Source organism: Ambystoma mexicanum, chromosome 1q (genome assembly GCF_040938575.1).
Source record: "Ambystoma mexicanum isolate Mex_15411 chromosome 1q, UKY_AmexF1_1, whole genome shotgun sequence".
Taxonomy (NCBI): domain Eukaryota; kingdom Metazoa; phylum Chordata; class Amphibia; order Caudata; family Ambystomatidae; genus Ambystoma; species Ambystoma mexicanum.
In genome coordinates, this window is record NC_090922.1 from 1,384,910,645 (window position 1) to 1,384,921,866 (window position 11,222).

Below are 11,222 nucleotides of genomic sequence, written 5' to 3' on the forward strand. Positions count from 1 at the left end.
CAACAGGGGCTTAACCATAAACACTGCAGTGGGGGCTACCGCTGCCGTTGACCCACATTGGTGACACATATCATGAAATACATAATTTATCTTGAAACGGCTAACATATGAGGTAATTACAAGATAGCAAGTATGTTCTTAGGTAATAAAAACTGAACAAACATCAGCCCAGTCCAGTGCCAGGCTGTATGGCTCGAGTATCAAGGCATGGGCCCAGTGCGCGTCATTCTGGTTCGGACGTCAAAGGGTGTACCCCCACCAAAGAGGACGTACAATTATCCAAACGTGAGGGCCGTGTCAGGCCCGAGCAGAAGTAGAGGAGGGGGGCAGATACACCCCGGGGGGGGCAGAGTTAAGGTGTTGGACAACTGGTGGGGCACCTGAAGGACCATGAGAGCTCTCATCGCAGTCATCGACACTGGTTCGGCCGCCGGTGAACGCCCAGGGGATCAATTACAGAATGGCCACAGCAGGAGAACCCATTTGCCTTAATCGTTGACCATTGGTTCCTCCGGCGGTTCTGTTAGAGGGATTTGTGCCTCGATGAACTTGACTGCCTCATCCAGGACCGTGAAGAAATAGAGTTTATTGCGATGAGTGAATTTCAGGCGAGCGGGGAAAAGCATTGCATACTCAATTTTCCTATCACGTAGCATTTTCTTTACACCTCCAAATTGCCGTCGTTCCATCTGTACGCTCACTGAAAAGTCAGGGAAGATCCTGATGGTTTGTGATTCTAGCCTTAGTTCCCCCTTTTCTCTGGCCAGGCGAAGTATCTGGTCTCTATCCTTGTAGCTCAACAGTTTTGCAATTATTGGCCTGGGAAAGTCTCCTGGTTTGGGCCGGGGCGCTAGTGAGCGGTGGGCCCGCTCAATGGTGAAGAATGGTGACAACTCAGGATTACCAAGGAGGTCTTTGAGTAATTGTTCAACCGCAAGCTCCATTCGACCCTTTAGCGCCGATTCGGGAACCCCCACTATGCGAATGTTATTCCTTCACGACCTAGATTCTAGGTCATCGCACTTAGCTTTGACCTGCTTCATGTCACGCACGGGTTCTGTGACTGTTTTCTGTAGGGCATGCACATTGTCCTCATTGGTGCCAATTCTTTGCTCTGCTTCAGTGATCCTGGCCCCGTGTTGGTCTAGTTTCGTTCTTAGAGAGGCGACATTAGCGTTGATATCGTCCAGTTTTTCATGGAAGGCTGCAAAGTTTTTGGCCATGGACTCCATCAGCGTGGTTAGTTCGGGTTGCGGGGGGTCCGGCAGCATGTCCACATCCTCCTGTCCCATAGAGGAGGACGCTTGATCGGCCCTGGGCGCTGCCTTAGCAAATTTGTCCATGGCCCCAACCTTGTTGGCCCCTCTCGATCTGTTGGACATTGCGGTGGTGGGTGGCAGCACTGCACTTGGTGGTTTTGATGGTCATCGTGGGACAGGAGTGCCGCAATGGGGGGAGTAGCGTGCCACTGGTGTCAGTATACAGGTGACTTAAGCTTGGACGTGCAGGTATTAGCTCTGGATGGAGGGGAGACAGAAAGCACGTGGCAGGGTAGCGGTGATGAGGCAGTTCCCAACAAACGCCCCGCGGCAGCCGCAGGCACCCCGAGTAGGCGCCAACTGGGCCTTTATGTGAAAAGTGTCACTCCTTCAATTGCTGTGTAGGTGCGCTGGGTGATAAACTGGTGAAGCAGGACGGTTTCCCCCCTGTCCTGGCGCAGTTGTTGTAACGGAGGCTCCCAGCAGTTTAATCATGTGCTGCCCCAGGCCCGGATGTTCGGGGTGTTGGAGGGAGGGTCCCCCGCTGCAAGGCGCGGGCGTCCGGCCTACCGCCGCAGGACCGGGCTGGTGAAGCTCCGAGGACATGCACTTCCCTTCCAGGAGCGAGATCTTCAGTATGAGCGGGCGGTGAGGAACACGGATAGGGGAAGGAGCCGGGCCGCGGGCGTCTCGCCAATGCTGCCGGAGCGCACAGGGGCACAGGCAAGAAGGCCGAACAAGCGGCGGCGCCAAAAACAGCTGCCCTCACCAGGGGCACCTACCGTCACCGCCTGCAGTCAGCTAGGATCCGTGGCAGAAGAAGGGCGACCTCTGCACCAAGGGGCACAAGTCAGCAGCCCAGCCCTCGGTATGTCCACGGCTGCTCCGCGGCACTCCGGATCTCCAGGGGGGCTCGTCAGCAACGCCCGCCTCCTCTCAGCAGGCCAGCACGATCCAGGGCCGCCGCGGTCACGCTGCCCACCATCAGCCAGGGAGGCAGGCCCCGCGGCCCACGCGGCCCGCGGCATAGTCAAACGTATCTTCGCCCCGGCTGGTCGGATCTCTGCGTTTTTTGTCCCTGTGTGTGCGCTGCAGCCCCGGGATGCCTAGGAGGGCTTTAGTTGGGGCGTATATAGCAGGATTTCGCCATTGTCTGCGGATTGTAGACCGTGGGTCACGGAGCTCCAAAGCAAGGCAGCCATCTTGCTGGCTGCTCAACAGCGCCCCCCCGTGTGATGTCATCTTTGATGTCCTGAGTGTTAGTGTTAGCAGTGCACGGTGGTGGCGCGAGTTATGGTTGCTTAGCTTACCATAACTGGCGAATTTCAAGACTTTTTCAGTTTTACTTCGAACCATAACGTCCCGTTAACAAAGTTTTTTTTAGTGCATTTCATAGGTTTTTAGTATCGCAACTTAACCATAATGTCCCTTTAATAAAGTTTTTTTACTGAATATATATATATATATATATATATATATATATATATATATATATATATATATATATATATATGCATACACACACACGCACCATGACATGACATTTATTGGTAAATTACAAACTTTTGCCATGTAGATACTTTTTAGTTAAAATTGAACATGGAAATGAAAATGTGAATCTCAATGAGGAGTTGCAATATTTCTGCTCTAGACTCCTGTACCAATCCTTAGAGAGGGGCTGGACTTGAGGTGGGGGGGTGGAGAGAAATGTAAATGTGCAATCCTTGTTGTAAAATCATAAGTTTGCACTGCTTAATGTTCACTTTCCTTAGCGCGTAAAAAGGTCTTCCAGTGTGGAAAAGGGGAGAGCTGCCAGAAATCACCAAAGGAGATCTGCTGAAATGTCATCTGGATGGAAATGTTGGATGAGGGCTGGAGATTTCTACTGCTGGGAAAACTAGAAAAAAAAGAGGCTGTCAGACTTCCCTGGGGCCATTGAGAGAGAACTGCTGTGGAATCCCATTGACTACTGAAGTGCTGGCCAGAGTCCTGTTTTTCCCTAAGAGCGAAGCCCTGCTCAGTCTCCATGATTTCCAAGCCAAAGATTTCCAAAAGTAGGTAGATTGTCCAACAAATTGTAAGTGTGGGGATCTATTTAATTGATCCATTTGCTTTCATTAGTGTGTTCCCTTCCATTAGTGGGTAGGGGGGAAATTGTGTAGACCCTTAGCAGGTTTGACTGTATAATAATTTAATTAACTCTCAAATAGATTGACAAAGGGGGAGCTTGGAAGAATTTGAAACTGTAACCCTCTCTCCTAGCAGGAGAATACAAGATAGTCATTTAATCCAGTAGGGGTGCCTGGATTTGCCTGTTCACCCCCGACTTCTCTAATGAAAATGGGTGTCCTTTTCTAAAAATAAATTCCCAACTGAACCCCAACCAAGAGCTGTTTTAAACAAAAGATATACATGCCATCAAAACGAAATTGATAGTTTTCACCAACCCCAGAGCGTGCCATTCAACCAAAAATATAATTGTCCCTTAATCTTGCTTTTAAATAATAGGTATCCATGGCTTAAAACAAAATTCCCTATTGTCACCACTCTCACAACATTGTATTTCACAAAAGGGTGCCCTTGGCCCCACAAACAAAAATTCAAAACTGTCCAACTTCCCCAACAAGGGCCTTTAAGTGAGGGGGGTCTGAAAAATGAAGCTTCTAACTGTCCCCACTCGCAAGACATAGCCTGTGAACAGCCGGATACTGTATATCATTGATGCTTGCATTTTTGGTGCTAGAGGGAGAAGTGCTTTGCAAAAGTGATACCTTATGTATCTAACACTGAACATGTGATGTATGTCTTGTTTTAAAATCAACCCTGTGTTTATTGCTAAGCTAACTTTTGGTGAAATAATATTCGCCACAGGCCTTTTTTCAAATCTGTAATTTTAGCTGCTAGCATATTCAGTGTGCAGGGGATTCCTTATTGCAAGCCTTGAGGGAGAATTAGTTTCATGTAATGAAATTTTGCCTGTGTTTTAACACTAAACTCTCAGCACAAAATGTTGTATGTTCTCTAGTATCGTGCCATCTTATTATTATTATTGAAATTCAACATTCAACTGGGTTCATAGAAAAAGAGTTTTGACCACTTCATTTAGCCTGTTTTCAATGTTTGTGAGACAAGCATAAATGCATAATATGTTTGTTTAAAAGTAACATCCTACACAAAAGTGTATTTGGTAATTGAAGCTGTGTTTTCTGCCACAAAGAAGGCCTGTGCAAAGTCAGTGCATAGTAATTTTTGCAGTACAAAATTACTGTGCACAGACTTTGCACTGCAGAAATACCCTTTGCACAGTTCCATGAACCAGGGTTTGTGTTGGCAGTGAAAAGTCACTTTTCAGCAGTGCAAAGTCACTTTGAACCATGCATAAAATTCCATGAATCGGGCCCATAGTGTTTTGAGGGTTTTGCGATGCTCGACAGGAAGCCAGAGCAATGCATTTAAGCCGGGTACGACAGGGTCATGTGTCATAATGCCAAGAATCGGTCTAGCCCTACTATTCTTTAGCAGATAGAGTTGGTGTGTTTGTATTTCGTATGGGTCTAGGTGAATTCTGCTATGAGCTCCTGCCCTTTGTCTCGAAGTCCATCTATGTCATTTCCCTTATACTTGTTACATTCCTAGTCTAGCTTCAGATCACACAAGTCCATCAGTGCTGGTGAAACGATATGGTCAATCTCAAATAGGTTACCTTTGCCTACCTTCTTTCATGGCGCCGTGGTTGCTCACAACTGCAACGTGACCCTCTCCCTAGGAGCGAATTTGTGAATATCTATATTAAATAGGGATCATCCAATAACTGTGCCTACACACATTTCTAATACGTAAATGCTGAACTTTTGCTCCGCAAGTATATGTGGGGGGTTAAGGTAATAAATAAGGTTGGGGATTTTGGGGAGGGTTGTGGGGGGTCTCCCCCGCTCATACTTGCAGTAAGAGGAGGAAAAAAGAGGGTGAAAAATAGCAATTATTTATTTATTTTTTAATTGACATTTTCGTATTCAATTTTCTTTTCTTCACAGAGATCACATTGATCCTTTTAAATATATTTACATTTTGCTTTTGCAAATATGTGTATGCATGGACATACATTTCCCCGATAGAAAGATGTTTTGCTAAATTCATTACAAAGCACTCAATTGCATTTGGTGTACTATAAACGTTGAATGTTTTATAAAGTCTTTGCATGCCAGAACGTTACAGGTGTTCATTCATGTTCCAAATAGACAGAGCAATGATTGGATAGATAGAAAGATAGACAGATATGCACATATAAATGGTTGCTGCATGCATTTGTGTATGAAACCTCAATAGTGTTCCTCTGTGTGTGATCAGCCCGATCGTGGACACAAATGTTGGCATTGCAAATTCACTTTTCAGCAGTGCAAAGTCACTTTGAACTGTGCAAATAATTCCATGAATTGGGCCCAAAATATTAGTAATTGGTGTTTATATATCCCTTCATACCAGATTCCTTTCCTTATAAGCGCTGTAATATCAAATATTATTATTATTATTGGTGCCCACTTTATCAGCTTAGAAAGTGTAGAAGATTCAATTAGCTCTGACTGGGAATTTGAACTTCCAATCTTCAGACTGGACCCATGTCTTAGGTGAGTGCTTAACTGCTGAGCTCTCTGCTCAGTCCCATAACGTACTGTCACCACTAATGCCAGGATGACATGTTAAAATCTGAAAAAGTAAAGGATAAACCCTCCTATATCTAATATTTTCAGTGCATTATACTGCCAAATAAAACCATCTCACCAACAAGTGGGATTCATAAATGTAATATTCACTGCACGTTCACGATACATAGTAGATGTTTATAGATCCCAAGAGATAACTGGCTGAATATATAAAACTCAAGGCGTCCTATGTAGTCTCTGATTTCTCCTGTGAGATCCAGTTTCTGGATACATTTGATTAATGCATCTGGTTACCTTTGGCAAATATATATGATAATACACATGGTAAGTGCTGTCTTGGATGCCACAGGGATTTTTATTAAATGTGCATGTGTATATGATTTTAGGGTTACAACAGTCAAGGGTAGAATTGCTAGTGGGTGCTCTCTGGCCCTCAAATAAATATACGAGTTCTAGCCTGCTGCATCACCAACACAAGGAGGCTCTACCCCAAGCCTCCAAAAGTGAAGTGAAGTGTATCTGTTTAAGCTGACGGGTCAGGCTTGGCAAGCAAAGTATCTATTGTTCGTCAGTAAGCATCGTGCAATCGTCCAATAGTAACACAGTTTGAAAACGTCCTGAAGGCATCCAGTAGTAACACAGTTTGTCATAAACGTGATTTATTCGAGGTCAGATAGCAATGCCTGATTACAGCCAACACGTGTTTCGACCATAGGTCATCTTCAAGGCTGACAATTAAAACATAAACGGTTTAAAAAAGGTCATCAAAATGAACTATTCCAAGAAAGAGAAATGAATTTTCCATTATATACCGCATGCGTAAGTTTGGGGGGTGGGGGGGCAGGCAGGTGACACATTAGAAAGAAACAGACAGAAAACACGGATCCTAGAACAGGCAGATATTAACTAAGCACTCCCAGATTTCTTAACATTTGATACATTGTTGGTTATCTGTTTTGGTCTCAGCTGGTGCTACAGGTGGTGCCCATCCAGCATTGGAAAAGTCCTGTGACAATTGTGTGGTGCGCCCTACAAGTGTCCCCATTCTAGGTGATTGTCTATTCAGGCTTAAGCTTCGGTTCTTTCCATATGCTTTACTAGAGACTAGTGGTGCATGTGATGTTCATCTAGAAGTCAATTACAGGTTAACGTGTTGTCCACATGTAATGAGACTCAGTGCCTATACTGTTATGATCTCCATAGGTTTATGGGCTGAACATGCAGAGTCACCATAGTACATAAGCTGAGGTTCCCTGTAAGGCTAAATAAAGAAACGAAAAGAATAGAGGCACGTGTGTAAGTATACTCTACATTCTACAAGTGAGTCTGGGACATTCTCCAACTGATCTCTTCCCCTATAGTTGCGAGTAGGTTCTTGATTGTGGATATTAGTATTATTGGCAAATATTGGTGTCTTCTCGGGTCTCTATGGAAAATACGAGTATGTTTAATATATGCCACCGTTGTTGCGGGTCCCGGAATTACGAGTGAGCACCACACACTGTGGGTAATAAGCCGCGCTCAGATACCTGGGCTCGTAGCGCTGTATAAATGCTTAAGTAAGTTATCCAACATGGTTCACCCTAGCGGCGTATTGGACTGTCCCCGCCAAAGTTAAAAAGTGCTTGGAAAGAGGTTCGCCTGGTTGTGGCTGTCCCCTCGTAGCGCGAATGCTGCCGCAGGGCCTCATGGGTTGTCCAAATAATTATAAATCTGTTCTCTTAAAAGGTAAGAGAAACGTGTACTCGTGCCTACCTTATTAGGAGTCTCTGATAACCTGGGCAAATGATGTGCTTGTATTGAGAAACGTATGCCTGACTTCAGCCCTCTTTACGCTTTGCTACTTCGGCTGTGATTCATCCAGTTTACACTGATTCAAGGCACAGATCCTGAAACATGTTTTTCAGTCGTGTTAACATGTCTTTGGGCCCGATTCACGGAATTGTTAGCGCAGTGCAAAGTGGCTTTGCACTGTCAACAAACCTCATGATTCACAGAGCGGTGTGTATTTTTGCAGTGCAAAATGACTGTGCACCAGTGCACTGCAAAAATACACTCCGCACCGCTGTGAGAATCAGAGTGTTTGTTGGCAGTGCAAAGTGACTTTCCACTGCGCTAAATATTCCATGAATCAGGCCCTTCATCTGAAGTTTTAGAATGTGCTGCATGCACAGCTTCTTCAGAGTAATAAACACCGTGGGCCCGAATAATGTCATGTTTTGCACGTACAAAGTGACATTTTAAAGCTGAAATGTGACTTTGCGCTGCCAACAAACACCCGTATCAATGGAACAGTGCAGAGTGTCTTACGGAACAGTGCAGAGTGTCTTACGGAACAGTACAGAGTGTCTTTTTGCCGTGCAAAGTTACTTTGCACTGCAGAAATACACTGTACACTGCTCCACCCTGATTCACGGAACAGTGCAAAGTGTATTTTTGCCGTGTTTTCCTAATAATAAAATATTCCATGAATCAGGCCCTGTGAAAAGACACCACAAAATCCGATGGGTCAGAAAATAATGGCTCTGTTATTGAAGAGATGCGCCAATTGGTGCATCCAGTCCAGCCAAATATGGATTGGAACATTCGTGTTCAATTGGGCACCCATTTATGAAATGCGATCTAAGAAATTAAAGTGGTTTGTTAAACTTTCTGGACTGTTTGATAAACAAGAGGGGTTCATACCCCTTGAGCATGCACATTTGCTAGTAGATGTGTTGTTTTTTCCATAACAAATCTAAACTATAACCCTGATTGGCTGGGGGAGGTCCCCGTAACATGATTACAACCTAAGCAGCTGGTTGATACATTGTAAATAGTATTTTTCATGTGTGTTGTCTGTAAATAGGTCCCAAAAAGTGAAGTTATTTTACAAAGCAATTGTGACTAGCATCTCCTATCTTGCTTTGTTTCACTACACACCTGCGTGCCTAATTCACAGAGAGGAGCAAAGTGACCATGCAATGCAAAAGTACTCTTTGCACAGCCCTAAAATGGGCCTAATTCACACACAAAAACGCTACTTTTTTAGGGAGCTAATGGGAAACATGTGGGAACTGATGCTTTTAAATGGCAGTCATATTCAGAACATTTTTGTAAATCAGGCCCGTGGTATGTTAAATACCTCCTCTTTTTGAAATACAACCGAATTATGAATTGTGATTCGGTAAATAGGAAGTGTGGCATGGTGTAAATATGGGTTGTTTACCGCCAGCAGGACTTTCTATAGACTCTCTGCTGTAAATTTACTGTATGATCCCAACTCATAATTAGGTGGTAGTTTAAAAATAGGAGTTTATTTAAGTCTTGGGAGGGTAGCTCAGGGGCAGACTACGCGGAGCAACACAGTTTCTATCCCAAGGTCTGCAAATAACCTATCATATCATATCATAATTATCAGATATTTACAACGCTGCCACCATACTCATATTGAGGTCCTCCAATGAGGCATTACTTTCCTCCCATGTAGAGTATGGTCACTATAATATGTATGGACTAGGTGGTATAACTTCTTCCATCATTGTCCTCATGCGCATATTGACAGTGATACAGGGGGTGGCTTCGACCACTTAGAAACCAAGAACTCTCTGGGGAGACTTTTCTGTCATGTGAGTCAGTGCGTTTCTATTTTTAAGGCTGTCGAGGGGCCAGGCCCTACTGCCAGAATGGCTTCCCAGCGCTCATCGACAAAGCCACGAAAGGGGAGGATGCCAAGAGGAGGGACCTCAGTGTAACATGAAAGCGGGAGGTTTACTAAACCGCAGATACCCATAGGCCTTGAAAAGATGTGTTTTCAGCCTCTTTCTGGAGGATAGAACATCTGGGATTCCTTTGATATCCCTGGGCAGGCTGTTCCACAATTTGCTTCATGCCACTCTGCCAGATCTCCTGAACACCCTGGTTTTGTGGAACCTGGAAACCTGTACTGCGAGGAATAGAGTTGATCTCAGTGGTCTGCCCGAATTATACCATGCAAAGGGTTTTAATTAAGACCGATTACCGCCCTAGCCTCGACCCCAATGCTGACAATATCATTCTTGAACTACTATTTGTAACAGAACAGAAAACAATAATAGGAAGGATTATAAAAATGTCAAACATAATTTGGGGCTCATTACAAGCATGGCGGGTGCAGGAGAAAAGTAGCAGTAACGGACTTTCCTGCTCCGCCAGACTACAAGTTTGACTCTGTCAGTGTGGGGTTTTACCTCCAGCATCATGCTCGATGTGAATCCTCTCACTTTCCGCTGAAAAATTTGCAAAATTGGCAGAATTACTGTGGCGATAATTCCGCCGAAATCCCCAAGTAAGTCCAATGGACTCCAAATGAATGGGGAATAACGCTAGTACAACTTGCAATCCGGCCGGACCAAGTGGCGGTAACAGTAATTCTGTTAGGCAGTATTCATGTGGATTTACCGCTGGAATACCACCCAACTCGGAATGAGGCAAATTTCAGCGATTATAAACCTGTGTATCGTATTTATTTTTTTCTCAAATGTCATTTTCTGTATTGCTCGCCAGTATTTCTGTGTTTCTAACCTCAAGTTTCAGCTTATTTTCATAGCTCAGAGCTGTCCCTGCCTTAACTCGTTCACATCCAGGAGGACCATCCAGGTAGTGGCGATTTAACGCTCGCTAGCAACAACACCAAAAAACACACATTTTGTCATTTCGTAATGCAACGCCAAATTTCCGGAATGCTGCTGAAAAGTCGTAAAATATATATATTTTTTTGCACATATTATAAATAGTCTGATGGACAAATCCATGTCAATTTCTGGTAGCCCGTGCCAATAGCGCTGGTGGTCCCGTGCCCACACATGACTTGTAGGAAGGAACTCCCTTTACTAGAGCTTGTACACAGGGCCTTATTCCCAGACGCCTTTTATAATGGTGCAATCCCATTGAAAAACTCTCTGCAAGCAGGTCCTCAATCAGGAGGCACAATAGGGACATTGCCAAGGAAATTCTGTACGTTTAGTAGCTACCTAGAACTACTTCACGCAAGCATAAATGCTGCACACTTTGCACACTCCCTCCACAGCCACTGTGCCTCTTTTTAAGTAGATTTTCACCCCAAAATCAAGGCACTGAGAGACTCTGTGGGCGAGCAGCTGAAGTGCCTATTTTGGAACCTGGAATTGGGTGCCAAATCTTAGCACCATATAAGTGCGTTGCACCAGGCAAATCTCTCCATGGGCCTGATTTACAAAGCGTTTTTCAATGGGATTGCACTATTGTACAACGCTTTTGTCAGGGACGTCGTTTAGTGGTCGCCAGAGGTCACAACTGGGACCTC